At 40.5% G+C, this 16,334-nt stretch overlaps 1 protein-coding gene across 2 annotated transcripts in view; it reads right to left on the bottom strand.

Moving 5' to 3' along the window:
• The window catches only part of Me3 (malic enzyme 3), a 194,142-nt gene that overhangs the window by 89,762 nt on the left and 88,046 nt on the right, over positions 1 to 16,334 (bottom strand). The window lies entirely within an intron of this gene.

The raw sequence follows: 16,334 nt of genomic DNA, 5'->3' as shown, positions 1-16,334 counted from the left end.
TAAAATAATCTATTTTTTTTTTTTTTTAAACCAAGGATTGAACCCAAGGGCACTTAACCACTGAACCACATCCTTTTTTATTTATTTATTTTTTTATTTTTAGGTAGGGTCTCACTAAGTTGCTTAGGGCCTTGCTAAGTTGCTGAAGCTGGCTTTGAACTTGCAATCCTCCTGCCTTAGCTGCTGGAGCTGCTGAGACTACAGTTGCGCACCACTGTGCCTGGCAAAAGCACCTAATTCTCTGGAGGAAAGATTCAAAGCATGCCACTACTGCCAAACCACAAAAGAAGACAGAAGGGAATAATGAGTCTACAAAACCTAGAAAACAATTAACAAAATAGCAGTAATCAGTCTTTAGCCATCAATAATTACTCTGAATGTAAATGAATTAAATTATCCACTCAAAAGGCATAGAGTGCCCAAGTAGGTAAAAAAATAAAAACCAACTACATGCTGCCCACAAAGGACACACAGAATGAAATCAAAGGGATGAAAACAATATTACATAAAAATGGAAATCAAAAAGGAGTAGAGATCAATAAAGTAAAACAAAATAAACATTAAGTATCAAATTGTAAAAAAACAGATTTAAAGAAGGTAGTGATAGCTGGGCATGGTGGCACATGACTGTAATAACAGTGATTAGGGAGGCTGAGGCAGGAGGTTGTGAGTTTAAAGGCAGCCTCCGCAATTTAGCAAGGCCCTAAGCAACTTAGTGAGACACTTTTTCAAAAAAAAAGAAAGAAAGAAATAGGGGTGGGGATGTGGTTCAGTGGTTATGTGCCCCTGGGTTCAATCTTCAGTTCTTAAAAAAAAAAAAAAGAAAAAGAAAAAGAAAAAAGATAGTGATATGGAGTCAATTCATCAACAGGATATAACAATTATAATATACAAGCACTTAACATTGAAGCATCTAAATATATAAAGAAATATTAGGAGATTGAAAGGAGAGATAGGCAGTATTATAATAAGAGTGGGGGACTTTAATGCCTGATTTTCAACAATGGACAGATCATCTAGTCAGAAAATTAATAAGGAAATATTGGACTTAAACTACACTTTGAATCAACAGACCTAACAGACATATACAGAACATTTCATTGAACAATAAAAGAACATATTCTTTTAGAATGCATGCAGAGCATTCTCCTGAATGGATCTTATGTTGGCCACAAACAAGTCTTAACAAATTTAAGACCACAGAGGTATGAAACTAGAAATCAACAATAGGAGGAATTTTCGAAAATTCACAATATGTGGAAATTAGGAAATACTCTTCTGAACACCATTGGGTCAAAGAAGAAATTTAAAGAAAACTTTAAAAATATATGGAGACAAAGACAATATACCACAATTGATGTGATGTGGCAAAAGCAGTTCTAAGAGAGAACGTTATAGCAATAAATATCTACATCAAAAAAGAAGAAATATCTCAAAGAATCAACCCATGTCATACCTCAAGGAACTATAAAAGGAGCAAATTAAGTGTGAGGTTAGCAGAAGACAAGAAATAACAAAGATCAGAGCATAAATATATGAAATAGAAACTAGAAAAACAATAGAAATAATCAACAAAACTGAATTAGTTAACTGATAAACGTAAGATTGACAAACCCCTAGCTATCCAAGATAGCTAAGGAAAAAAGGAGAAAAACCAAATAAATAAAATCAGAATTGAAGTAGAAATTGTTAAAATTGATAACCACAGAAATGCAAAATCATAAGAGACTACTATGAACAATTATATGCCAAGAAATTGAATTACCTAGAGGAAACGAATTAATTACTAGAAATGTATAACCTACCAAGACTGAATTATGAGGAAATAAAAATTTTGGACAGATTAATAACAAGTATAGAGATTAAATTAGTAATAAAAATCTCCCACTAAGAAAAGCATAGGACCAAATGGCTTTGGATTCTATCAAACACTTAAAGAAGAACTACTACATTTTTTTCTCAATCTGTTCCAAAAAACATTGATGAATATAGATGCAAAAATCTTCAACAAAATACTAGCAGACCAAAGTTTCAGTATTGGGAGGTGATAGATATTTTAGGATGTAGGGGCTAGTAGAAGGAAGTTAGGTCATTAGGATCATGCCCTAGAAGGAAATATTGGGACATTGGTCCCCACTTCCCCCACTGCCCACCTATAATGAGCTGAATGGACTTTATCCACCATGTACTTCCACCATGACACACTGTTTCACTATCTTCCTCAAACCAACAGAGCCAAGTTATCATGGATTAAAACCTCTAAAACTGTGAGACAAATAAAACTTTCCTTCTTTTAAGTTGATTTTCTCAGGTGTTTTGTCACAGTGACAGAAAACTAACTAACATACCACTTACATTTAACATAATACTGTTAGCCTAGCCGGAGCAATTAGGCAAGAGAAAGAAAGAAAAGGCATCCAAACACAAAAGGAAGAAGTGAAATTATTTATCTTTGCTGACAACATGTTTTTACACATAGAAAACTCTAAAGACTTCACTGAAAAATTTGTTAGAACTGATCAACGAATTCAGTAAAGTTTTAAAATACTAAGTAAACACACAAAATCAGTAATGTTTCCATATACTAACAATGAATGTGTAAAGAAGAAATTTTAAAAAATCCCATCTATGATAGCATAGAAAATTCTTAGGATTAAATTTAACCAAGGAGGTAAAAGATGTGTATGCTGAAAACTATAAAACATTGATGAAAAAAGTTGAAGATCACACAAATAAATGGACTGCCTAGAATATTTAGTAAATACTTAATAAATGAAACTATTTTTATGATTGCTATTCCTTGTAAACAATCATAGAGGATTCTTCACATTCCAGTATTACCATTAGTAAAGGAATGTAATAATTAAGGATGAAAATAAAAACAGTTGACTTGCTCTAAATTATGTGGGTTTGAGATAAATGTTTGCAAGGTTACTGCTTTTTCTCTATTAGAATACCTTAGGTCCACCCAGCCAAACTCCAAACTAGTCAATGAAGGAAGTGTCAAATAGGGATCTCAATCTTAATCTGTTCAGGAGACTGTGACAATACTGATGTCGAAATGAAAAAGTCATATTGTTAGGCTGGGAACATAGTAGGTCAATTCTCTTGTTTCTATTGGTTTGTGTAAACTAAACCACTCATTTATTATTTCAATAATTATTTAATAGATCCATCTATGTAGTGGGTACTTTTCTCCGCATTTGAAATATTTATCTAGTGAATAAAACAGACAAAAATTCCTGCCTACGTGGAACCTATATCTACTTCATATAGTCATTCATTCATTATTTCACCTTATGGCAAAGGAGTTAAAGAAAGGGAAAGATACAAAGAGCATAAAACACATGCTGTCTAATGAGCTTCCTGTGTGAGAGAACAGAGAGTGACAGCACAGATCTGTAAATAGCTACTGAATTATAGTGCAGTAAATTCCACAGTAGGGTATTAGTAGAGGGTGCTGTGCATAGACACATAGAGGGAACAAAGTATTCTGCAAGTGAAGGAGGGAGGACAGAGATCAAGGTGGCAAGAGATGGACATTTGAGATGAATTTTTAAAGAACAAGCAGGGTTTGTCACCTAGATAAGGTAGAGGAATGGCCTTGGGCAAACTGAACAGTTTTTTAAAATTTCTATCAATTAATAAAGTGTAAGACAGAATGTAAGATTAAAGGGACTGCAAACTGGTGTAGCCAATATGGAAAGCAGTATGGAGATTCCTAGGAAAACTGGGAATGGAACCACCATTTGACCCAGCGATCCCTCTCCTCAGTTTATATCCAAAAAACTTAAAAACAGCATCCTACAGGGACACAGCCACATCAATGTTTATAGCAGCACAATTCACAATAGCTAAACTGTGGAACCAACCTAGATGCCCTTCAGTGGATGAATGGATAAAAGAAAGTGGCATATATACACAATGGAATTTTGCTAAGCAATAAAAGAGAATAAAATCATGGCATTTGTAGGTAAATGGATGGCTTTGGAGAAGATAATGTTAAGTGAAGCCAGACAATCCCCACCCAAAAATGCTGAATGTTTTCTCTAATATAAGGAGGCTGACTCATAGTGGGGTAGGGAGGGAGAGCATGGGAGGAATTGATGAATTCTAGATAGGGCAGAGGGGGTGGGAGGGAAAGGAGGGGTCAGGGGATTAGTAAGGATGGTGGAATGTGATAGACATCATAATCCAAAGTATATGTATGAAGACATGAATTGGTGTCAACATACTTTATATACAACCAGAGATATGAAAAATCGTGCTGTATACGTGCATTAAGATTGTAATGCATTCCATTATCATTTATTTTAAAAAATCAATAAAAAATAAAATAAAATAAAATTTAAAAAAAGAAAGTACAATTATAAACTAAAGTAGCTTATTTGGGAACTGTTATAAATCACTGGTTATTCAAACTCTGCTTTTGTTTTGTTTTAAAATGAGACTCAAATAGAAAACAGGCTTTATTAGCCCTAAGTTTTTCCATGAGGTGAGAAGAGTTGATTGGGCTCCAGCTTGGATCTTCTCTCTGATGTTCTATGCTTACTAGTGCAGGGCTTATGGGAATATGGTCCACCAGATCTCTGCTGGAGAAGGACGGTATGGATAGTTTTTAAATGAAAAATCTTGGACTCTTCTCCTGACATGATAGATCAGAAGCTTGGGAAAAGGAGATGGAGTCTGTAATTTTTCATAAGTAGACTCTTAGTGAAGTGGCACTCTTTTTCTCCACAGAAAAGTCTTAACTGGGCTTCTCCAGAAATCTTCACCATGGCTGATTTTAGGACTGTCAGCAAAAGAGTTTCTGCAAAAGAGTTCAATGTAGATAAACTTCCTAGTTTCATGCCACCCTGTTTTACTTGGCCACTGGCCAAGAAGATACCAGCACTCCAGGTGCTGGACCCCCCTTACTAATTTTTCACAAATGTATCCAGTATAGTAGTTTGTAGAAATGTGCAAACAAGGCCTCTGGCCTTGAGCTGGGACTTCACAGAGATGTCTACATTTTTAAGATAAGTTACCAACTGGGCCCCATGGTAACAACTGGCAGGGGGAGAGAAAAAGGGGGAGAAGAAGCTCTCCCTTTCTCAGGTATTATCCTTGAAGGGTTAACTTGACCAAAACAGTGAGAGAAAAAGCTGCTTTTATGTGAACTTCTGCAGACTGTGAACTTCTGAGCCCCTCCCCTTATATGCTGGGTATAAAGTTCTGAAACTACCTGAACTTGGGGTTCAGGGGATTGATTGATTACAGCAAAAGCTTGCCCTCTGAATCTGGCTGCAGCCAAATAAAACTGTTCACTGCTATTTTTGGTGCCTTGCCTAATTTGTCCCCACAACATTAGGAAAGTTTAAAAACACAGACTTAGATAGAGACCGACTTTTAACCACTGCCTCCTCAGTTTGATAATCAAAACTATTTACCTGGCATCTTAATGATTCTAGCCAGCATCTGACCCGCATTTGTTCTACTATTTGTTAAATTCAAACTTCCTGTACTTTCTTTGTCTAGAGAGAATCCTCACTGCTCCTGGCTACTGGACAGCCTGACTTCCACCCCCATGTGAAGCAAAGAGGGTGACCCCAGCTTCATCTATTCTTCTAATCAGCAAAAAAGTTACCATGACAACTTCACTTCTATGTCCCTCTGCTTGGCTGCACATGAGAAGCATGGATTGGCTCACCCAGGGTCCATTGCGCACCAGCAGGCAAAGGCAATCTCTTCACTCATTTGTGATGAGGATTGGACATTGTTATTAACCCTCCAGAACCAAAGATCCTGGATGTGCAGGTCATGATCTCACTTCACTCAAGCTATTTATTTCTTCCCAATAGGTTTGAACTTGGAGCAAGTTATTTTTCAAATAACAGTAAAGTTTATTCTTTAATTATCTTAGTAACATATTCTTCAACTACTTTTATTTCCCCATTCTAGCATTTAAATAATTAAATTCCAGAAACATTTACTGAGTGTGTACTATGCCGTCTTCTTATTGAAAATTCTTAAAGTAATTAAACCACTTTTTACATTAATGTTTCAAAAATTTAAGACCCAAGCATTTAAAACAATTATAGAGAGTTATAACTCTTTGCCTTTAAGTGGAGCCATTGATAATAGAAATTCACTCCCATGGGGTCTATTAAAAATCATCAGGAAAATAAGATCCTGAATTTCTTTTGTCTACTCATGGATCCTCCCATCCATCCTCCTTTCCATCTAACAAGGACCATGTGGCAAGCCCTGTGCTGGGTGTTGGGTATACAAGAGTGGTTCCTCTTTATTGGAATTCTACAGCCCAGAAGTGGAAAGAGTCCTGGATACAAAGAGAAAGCTCCACACCCTAGGTTGGGTTCTTTCTCTTACTATTTATACAGCTTTGGGGAGTCACTTAACTGCTTGACTTCTCCTTTCTTTGTGTGAAGGGAGGCTCCCCTGTTTCATAGGGCACTTGAAAGGATTGTATTTGAATTCATTCTACAACTTTGATACATTATACAAATATAAATAACAATTGTGAATTAAGTTTGATTCAAATAGTGTGGGAATAATATCTCTTTGTAAAAATAATATCTTTGTGTAAAAATGGAGAAAAGTAAAGAGTTTTGGAATAAGAGGCAAGAGATCTGAGTTTTAGTCCTACCATTTCTACTGACTTGTGTCTCGGTGGGCAGAGTGTTACTTCCTCTCTTGGCCTTGGCTTAGCTGCTTGATTTATAGCTCTGTGATCCTGCCAGTGCATGCTGCACGGAGAGGCAAGCCTACAGAAATGCAGAACTCAAGGGTCTCTTAATGTCCACCAACTCCATCCCTTCAATGCAGGATTCCACATACTGCTTCTTGAAGAGATTTTACTGCTTTCAACGGTCTCTTAGGAGGCAAATTCCTCAGTCTGTCTTGGAACTCCAACGTGGGGTTGTCTGGGAGTGCTTGCAAGTGGGCTACACGGGCACATAGGTAACATTTGTGTTGGCTAGAATGCACCACAGGCCACACAGGGGTCTTTTTAATATAGAGGCCATTAAATATCCTCTCACCAACTCAAAGGAATATTGTGGGAGCTTTCAGGATCCTTGCTATGTGCCTAAAAGGCTGTGCCTGAGCAGGTGTGAAAACTTAGGCAAATCCTGACGTTTTCCCCTGAGGCACTTTAACCAAGTACCCTGACTTTGCACTGCAATTCACAGCTCCACTCATCTCCTCTGACTGCAAGGTTCTCTAGTTCTGAGATGGAAGCACATGGACTCCTGTAGGATCCGTTGCTAATTTCATTCAGTATACAAATGTGTTTGCTTTTTGTTCTTGGGGAAAGAGGGGGGTTTGGGGCACATTTTGTGGGAATACACATGATTCAGAAATGCTGAGTTTTAACAATGTAGGACCATAGTTTCAAGATGGAAGTGGGGAAAGACCTTGAAATAGGACAGACACAGGTTTGGGTCCTGCCACTTACTAACGGCAATGGCCTTAGGCAAGTCTCTCTTCACTTCTGAACTTCTGATCTGGGACCATGATACGATTTGAATTCTTGAAACTGCTGGGGATTCAAAGATAATAAAGGCAACTTGACCATCAACGTACTGGCCACTCTATAAAAGCAAGTGGTAGTAGTTGTAGTTATAATCCAGCTCAGTGTACCATTTCTGGAGCCCAAGTTCAACTTTGCACAATTCTCAGTCCATGACAACACAGTTCATAATCTGACAACTCTGACTTTCACCTTCACATCCAGCCAGTCTGCATGCACTGCAGATTCTGTTTCTTGGCATCCTGGGATTTCACCCTTCATTTCCCCATCTAGGTCACTAAGGCTCTTGTGAGCATGCTAACTAATACAATAGCTTCCCCTGGGCTCTCCTCTTTAGTCTTCTGAGAATTATCATCCTCAAGAAATGCTTCCATGATACCATCCTCCACTCAAAAGTGGCTAGCCCAATCTAAACTCCTCACTTTGCCTTACATCCAGCCTTATCTTCCCCATCCTTGTCAGTGGAGTGATCTCCTTACATACCCTGCACATGCAAAGGTCAATGCCATGGACAGTCCTCTGTCCTTGAGATGGGTGATCACCAGAGAGAGGCTCATGAAATGGGGAGAAGACAAGGGTTTACACTCTGAAGCCTGGGAATAAACTGTGATTCTGCCATGTACCAGATGTATAAGTCAGGTTAGCTCTCAGTGCCTCAGTTTCCTCTTTATGAAAATGGGACTGATATTGCATAACACAAGAGATGTTGTGGATCTGAATGAGTAAAGCACACAGAAGAGTGCCAGTGCATTGGAAGTTCTGCATAAATAGATGGGAGCTATTGTTATATGACAGAGGCGATTCAAGAAACCCATCAGAGAGGGGGGATTGCTTTTATCTGTAGGTAACAGACACCAATTGGTTGAAAACAGGAAATTTATTTCATATTACAAGAAGTTCAGAGGTAAGTGCTCCAGAATTTGTTTATTTAGTGGCTCAACAATGTCATCAATGACTCAGACTCATCCTTGCCATTTTACTTGGCCCTAGGGTTGTTTTCCTCAGGTTCCCAGTGTCCCAGCAGATATGAGAGTTTCCAGGAAAGAAAAGGGGCTCTCTTTGGTGAGAAAAACCTTTCCCCAAAGTCTTTAGGCAGACCATTTTCCCATCTTTTTGGCCAGACTTGGGTCATGTATCTACTCCTAAGTTAATCACTGGCAAGAGACAAGAGTACCAAGATAGGTAGAGATTAATTTTGACCCACTGCTTTGTTCTGAAAGGGCCAAGACTCAAAGTATGTGGCCATTTGGAGGGAAAAAAACCTAAGGGAAAAACTGGGGATGTTAAGAAGGAAGAAAAGGCAACCAGCAGTGAGTGTCCTTCCTACTCCCAGTCCTGAGAGTCTATGGTTCTCGGTTTGTTCTAGTCATACAGCTTGTCTACACAGTTTCTCCTACTTGGAACCCATCTAATAAATTTTTATGTACTAGGGACTATGCTGGGCCATCTTCCCAATGTGAATCAAAATCCTTTCAAGGAATAGATCAAGAACCAACAATTAAAAAAAACCCCACAACAATTCAGTGGGGACATTTCTTAACCACAGTGAATTACTTCATCAATACTCACAAAGTAAACTAGATGATCCAAACCCCACATCCCTCATTGGCTTATGTTGCCTTAAAATTGTTCTTAGTTGGACCATAAACTCCTCAAGGCCAGGGACCACGGAATTACTTCATTATTTCATTTGGATCTTTCAGGTGCTCATGGTGGCCAACCATAAAGATGGTGCTCAACTGATACTTGTGGAATCTAATCAGAAGTTTTGTTTTGTTTGTTTGTTTTTACTGCTCAAGACCCAAACCAGGGCTTTGTGCATGCTGTACTCTACCACTGAGCTCACTCCCACACCCAAAAGATTGTCTTTAGTTGCTCTCTCTATTAATTGCTTAAAAGTACACTATGCTCAGCACCACAGGAGATTCAGGGAAGAACAACAAGCAGTTCCTCTCCCACAAAACCTGTGATTTAGAAGAAGAGAGTGTTTAAATGTCCCAAGTTGAAGAAATCCATCTTCCACCACCCACACTCTTTCTTATCCTTCTAGTCTTTTCACTTGTTCCCCTCCAGTAACCTTTTGAACAATGCTGATGTCACCCTACCGGAGCTTTGTTTCTGTAAAAAGACAGCATTCCAGATAGGCCCCTCTCAATTTCAGATAATATATATCCTCTCTAAATTCCATTCTCTACTGGCTTGAGAAATGCTAGTTCGAGTTTCTAAAAAAAATCAAGTTCAGAAATGAAGTTTTCAATGTTATGCCAACAGGGCACCTGGGAAATTTGAAGGGATTACTATGGGTAAAATGGACTAAGAGCAGAACATCAATATAATAAGGAGCATTGTGGACTGGCCAGCTGCTGATGGGGTTCATTTGGTCTGGCCTTCTGGGAAAGCACCCATTTTTGAATCACAGCTTTCAGCAAAAATGACACTTCAACAGATAAGCCCGCAAGTTCTGTACTAGTGATCCTTTACTTCTTCTGTAGCCCAGAACTTTCAAACTATTTGCACTGCTCACAGTTTCTCTGAAGAAGCCATGCTTGCTGGACTAAATTCAGTGTGAGTGGACACAACTTTCAGTGCATTTTACAGGTCAGTGGGAGATCAAGGTTATCTTTAGAAAGGTCTAGTCAACCCCTGCTTGTATGTATGTATTTCCTTCTCTGAGTAAGGAAATTCTCCTCACACTTACTCTTTTGATCACTATGGCTAGGACTGGCAGGGACATAGGGGAAAAGATAGTGCCAGATTAAAAAAAAAAAAAAAAAAAAGAAACAAAAATCCATTTGTTTAAATTGCCAGGGAGATCTGCCTCTGGCTAAAGGAAGTCAAACTCAGAACATCCTGTTCTACTTAATAAAGTTTATCCCTGCTCCAGGAAAATATCATCTTTGCCTCCGTGAGGAGCTTTTCAGCAGTTGAATCCCCACCTTCATTCTCAGTCCTCTTTACCCAAACTCATGGATGACTGGGGAATGTCCTTTGTCCTCCCCACAGAGAAAGAAGATCCTTTGGGTGCTTAATTGCATTGTATTAAGTACATACTTTTTTTTGAAAGTAAATCTCAAAACTTCCTTTGAAAAGGAACAAGCCAATTCTCTCAGTGATTGAAACCCATGTGACTCGGACATAAAAATAAACGTTCCTTCTTGCTATTCCAACATGTTTCAGCAAAGTAGGGTCCAGGAACAATTTAACTTACTCCATGTGACATTCCTGTCAAATAATAGCTGAACAACCTCCTCCTGCTTTGGAGGGGCTCCTCATGCCACTTTTCTTAGATCTATTCCAGCATCCATTCCCAAGCCACAACACCAAACAACCCATAACGGATCCTGAACTGCCCTGCTGGCCTTCTGGGAAAGCACCATTTTTGAATCAGAACTCTCAGTAAAAATGACACTTCAACAGATAAGCCTGCAAGCTTCTTCTTGTCAGAAAATGAAAAGCATGTGTTTTCTTGTACTTTTGCATTTCTTTTCTCTAAAATGCCAGAAATCGTAGAGGCAAATTTATCGCCATAGTGTCCTAGTCTGCTCCAAGAATTAGAGACTAGCAGGGTTGGAAGGAACCCCTGAGATCACCTAGTAAAGTTCCCTCACTTTATCCATGAGGCCCAGAAAGGGGGAGGATTTATGGAATTTCGTACTCCTAGTTGGTGACATGAACTGGGACCAGAACCCGTATCTCATAACTCTCAGCTCTTTCTGCTAATGTGCGGCTGGGACTGGAGGTACCTGTTCCTCTGCTTCCATCAGATGCTCTCTACATTTTACAACGAACTACTGTAATCTAGGGTTTCTCAAAGGGTGGTTCTTGCACCAGCAACATCAGTATCATCTGGATATTGTTAGGTATGAAGTTTCCGGGCATCTTCCAAGCCTTGCTGAATCTGTATTTTAGCAAGTACTCCATGATTCCCTGATGCTTTACTTTAATGTGTCAGCTTTATACAACCTATTAACAAGCAGATTAGGAACTAATCAGATCCAGCTGATTTCACAGGTCTTTTTCAATTTAGCTCTTCTAGATGCCCAATTTGGAGATTAAGTTACTTCTTGAGAAAGAGGGTGTATGGTAAATTTGTGAACATGAATTAGTGTGGAAAACTGTCATGAACCAATGCAATTCTGGGGACCAATCAGTCTCTGCCTCTGTCTTCCATCTCTTCTCTCTCATCTGACCAGTCCTCTCCACAGACTCACTCCTTTACTTCCTGTTCTTTTTCTGTTCCTTCATAACTAGCATTTACCTTTGGTCCACCATAACTTGACTCTAAAATGTAAACCACAGCATCTTCTTCTGCCTTTGTTTCCCTTCCCAACTGTAAAATTCTTTCTATGTAGCTTTTTCCATGTCTTAGTACAAGTTCCCAAAAAGGACTGCAACTGGCCAGTTCATTTTTAGAGGCAGGCCACCCCGGCGACATATTTGCACAAATAGCTCACCCTTGAGTATGATGTTTGCTCCTATCTCATCAGTTGTTGGCATCAGATGGGTAGGCAGCTATTTCTATTACAAAGTGGTAATGGCACAGGAGAGCCAGGAAACTGGGGGTGCAAGTTGGGAGAGTGGTGATAGGAGCTGCAGGAGGAAGCCTAGGGAGGGAGGAGGACGTGACTCCCCTGTTCTACAAATCCTGTCACTGAGACATGAGGGAAGTTGGAAATGGGACTCAATTATTTGGCTTGCTGAGAGCCAAATAATTTGAGATACTTTTTTTTTTTCTGTATGTGACTATAAATGGGCTCCAGTGGATACTTAGGAAGCAGAAGCACATGATTCATTTACCAGGGTTCCTTTTGTAGGTGTGTATTTTTGTGGGTGGTGGAGGTAGAGTGGCTGAAGAGAAAAATGTTCCAAGAAAATGAGGTTCACCAGATGTATTGACCAGGAAGCAAGAAACTACAAGGAGGAGAACGTGTGCCTTAACCATACAACTTTGTGAGGATTAGGATGAGGAAGAAGAGATGAAAAAGTAACACCCTTTAAATTTATGAGGAACTTTGCAATTGATAGGGTATATTCACATGCATTTACTCATCTGACCTTTGTAAAAACCCCCATGGAGGTGGAGTAACAGGACACAGGTTATTAGGGACTGACCCATGGACTCTGGACTCTGGACTCCAGCCCCATTGCTCTGTTCATCATGGTATCCTGCCCCTACCGTGTGTGTGTGTGTGTGTGTGTGTGTGTGTGTGTGTATGTGCGTGTGTGTGTGTGTGTATGTGTGTGTGTGTGTGTGTGTCTCCCCATGTCCCTCTTGTGTGCAGATTCACCAAACAAGGGAGTTTATAAGAAGGCAAGCCTGCAAATGTTTATGTCAGAGGCACCATGTTTACCAGAGCCAAGCAAAGCTGGCTTACATATTCAGGAAAAACACGGGGAATTGGCTTTGAGTCAGCTATAATGTCTTAGACAAGTTAGTTTACTTTTATTCTCTATAAAGCACCTTGTAGGGTTGTTGTAGGGCTCAGATAAAATGTACATGAAGTACCTATCCTAAGGCTCACCATGATTGTTGCAAGCATTCAGTAAATGGCAATTGTTAATAATGTGTATTAACTGTTACTGCTGGGTTACTGGCCTGTATGCAGAAACCCACCTGTTTGTAGATAGCAAGGGTCAAGGGCTGCTGACTTTGTCCAAATCCAAATATTTCTTCAGGTATTATCAACAAAGTGAGCCTCCAACTATATAAAACCATGACCCACTCCTTTCTGGACCTCTTTAACTCATTACAGTCCATTGTCTAATTCCTCACAGGACTTTATAATGGATTTACTAGTTAAGCACAAGTACAGATAATTTAAATTCTGAATCCCAAAACAGAAGACAGTGATATTTCAGGGGACTGAGATGCTCTCAGTAGGTGTATGGTTTACATTTTTGGGTGGGGTGTTTCAGTCAGATGCCCCATGCTGGGGATATGGGTCAGACAATTCATGGCTACTGAACATCTATTAGGGCGAGGTCCTTGACATATTGAATCTCATGAAATCTTCACAAGAAGCCACATGAATAGGTAGCATTCCCATTTTACACATGAAGAAACTGAGGGGGCACTAGCTAATTGTAATGTCATCAGGAGCTGAGAGTCAAGGTCAAGATTTCCTGACTTCCAAGTCCAACCTCCTTTCACACCATAACCTAGCTTTGACCAAACTTTTAGTTAGGCTACTGAGTTCTTTTTGACTAGACTAGATGGTGAGCTTCTCTTTCTGTCCTTGAAGTACCCACTTTGTATAAGAATCTTACTAAATTCAGCAAAAATTTCTCACCCTTAGTATTTAACCACCTTGAAAACTTATCACCCCAGCTTGCTTTCAGCAATAATCTTATCAGACAGTTTAGCCAGGAACTCCTTATTCTTGATGTTTCCTTTTAGTAATTTTAGTAATTTTTCATTCACTGACTCCCATCAGCCTCACTGGTTACAGAACCTTACTCGTTGGAGTTGAGACCAGTCTTCTTCTTTACTTCTGTAACCACTGCACTCTGTTGCAGTCGTCCCTATACCTCTGGCCATGGCCCCCTTGAATACAGTTTGCTTCACCATCTTTAATAGGTATCTTGAAAGTCTTTTTAACATTGCTATGACCCATACAAATTAGATCTCACACTGGAACTGGAAATTTAAGTTTCACAAATATGTACACTTTGAAGTCTAAGAAGATGAAGAAGGTGAAGACAGTGCTGGTCAAGAGGAGGTGGCCTGGGGAGGAAGAGTACTCACTGACACTGGATACCATAAGGCTTCCTCTCCATACCCCTATTCTGGGTTGAATTCTGTCCTGGCCTCTGTCACAACTAGCTTTCATTATTTCTAAGTCACATGCTGGTGACCTTCAGAGGGTGAAAAACCAGCCTCTGTCTCAGAGCAAAGCCTGTCCAAGGAAGGGACATGACCTTTGTCCTTGGAAAAACCCACAGAGCGTTCCTAGGCACATTCCCACCCTGCTAAGTTGTTTATCTACAGGAGAGATCTGCTGCGCCAGGTGTCCCTGACTTAGTCAGGCTAGGTGGGGACCCATAGCAGCCCCCTAGCAGCCACCAATCAGCATGAGACAGGGAAATACCTGGGATGCCAGATGACTCTCCCAGTAGTTTATGATGTTGGGAAACCATGTAGTTCAGCACATACACCCCTCTTGGCTTAAACCAATCAGTTCAAACGAATACCCTCTTTGTACTGACCAATCACCCCTAGACAACTTGTTCCCGCCAGTAAATGTGCTAATCACGTTTTAGAGTTGTTATTTGATTTTCCCGCGGTGTGTGATGATTTGCTAAAAGAGGCTATGATATATGTGAAGACCCTGCCCTCTCCAAAGAATGTATAAAAATGCTGCAAACCCTGGGCTTGGGGCCTCTCAGCATCACCAGTTGCTGTGTGTGCGTGCGGAGGACCGAGCTAGCTCGCAATAAACACCTCTTTGCTCCTTACATCGATCTTGGGTCTCTGGTGGTCTTTGGGGGTCCCGAATTTGAGCTTAACGAGGGCATTCCTGCAAGCCAGGCCCATAAAGGCACATGGAGAGAATGTGCAGGAGAGAGGAGTATAAGACAGGGAGGGCCAACAGAGTCCAGAAGCTTCTCCTGTATCTAGTTGGCCAGGACCCTCAGGTGCCCCTGAGATACTCTGGCATCTTCTTCTTCCCGGTTGTGAGGTGATGGCAGAGCCCAATGTTGGAGACTCAATTTTAGGATCAGCTGGACTTAATTAGCTTTGGTGGGGGGCCAGGCCCTTTCACAGAGGATTCCATTGTTCCCAGGAACCTGGCAGGAATGTTTATCATTTCAGAAACCAAGAAGTCCTGGCTCTCTTCCTCTTGGCCTCAGGGCTGTCCTCCCTTCAGATGCTAATCCATAAAGCCATTCTAAGCCAGGCCTCAGATGAAGCTCAGGGCTGGGGTGGAGCCAAATGCTCATTTCCCCCAGGAACAAGGCAGGTGTGAAATCAACACCTGGAAAGCAGCCAGATGGAAACCTAGAGTAACCGCTCAGAATGGCAAATGTCAAATGACTTAATTGGGTAATCATCTGAAGAAGGGTTTGTGCATAACACATGTGGGAAGTCTGCACCAAGAGGGGAGGGACTAATCCAAGAAGATGGTTCAATCTGCCCAAGCTGGCCTCAGGCTCGCCCAGCTGCATGCTCCAGGACTGGCTGAATCAATTCCTCCCAGGAAGGCTTTGGAAATGGTACCTGGTAATCCCTACTTTAGACTCCTGGGAAGTCAAATATACATGGAGCTCAATGGCACCCACCCTGAATGCCCACCAAATGCACACAGACCTGAGCCATGAGGCAGAATACTGTGATAGCTGTGGGTCCATCTGAGGTATTCAGGTTCCAATGGTGTGGTTGAGTCCTGGCTTTGAGAGTTATGAGCTGTGTGACTGTCCTCTGCTTCCTCATCTGTAAATAGGATGATGAAAGTACCTACCTACAGGGGGACTGTGATAATTAAGTAAGATATGTAAAGATTTTAGGATTATAGTTGGCCTTGACAGTTATGATTTTCTCCTGGTTCCGGTTCATTTATAACCTCCCTGCTTGGTCAGTTTCATACTCATTTCCAATGCTGTGCTTCTAGCTTCTGCAATACACTGTCTACCTCCAAGAAAGGATAACTTGGTTCTCTGGGAGCCAGTGATTGGCAGAGGCCTGTTTCTACCTGCATGGAACCCTTCACTGATGCCACACCAATGTCTGTGGTTGACCTTTTGGAGGACCTTGAGTGAAGCTTGAACCAATATGAAGCAGTCCCCTATTAGTCCCCTGGTAGTG

Source organism: Callospermophilus lateralis, chromosome 2 (assembly GCF_048772815.1).
Source record: "Callospermophilus lateralis isolate mCalLat2 chromosome 2, mCalLat2.hap1, whole genome shotgun sequence".
NCBI classification, from domain to species: domain Eukaryota; kingdom Metazoa; phylum Chordata; class Mammalia; order Rodentia; family Sciuridae; genus Callospermophilus; species Callospermophilus lateralis.
This window is presented reverse-complemented; position numbering and strand designations above follow the sequence as displayed.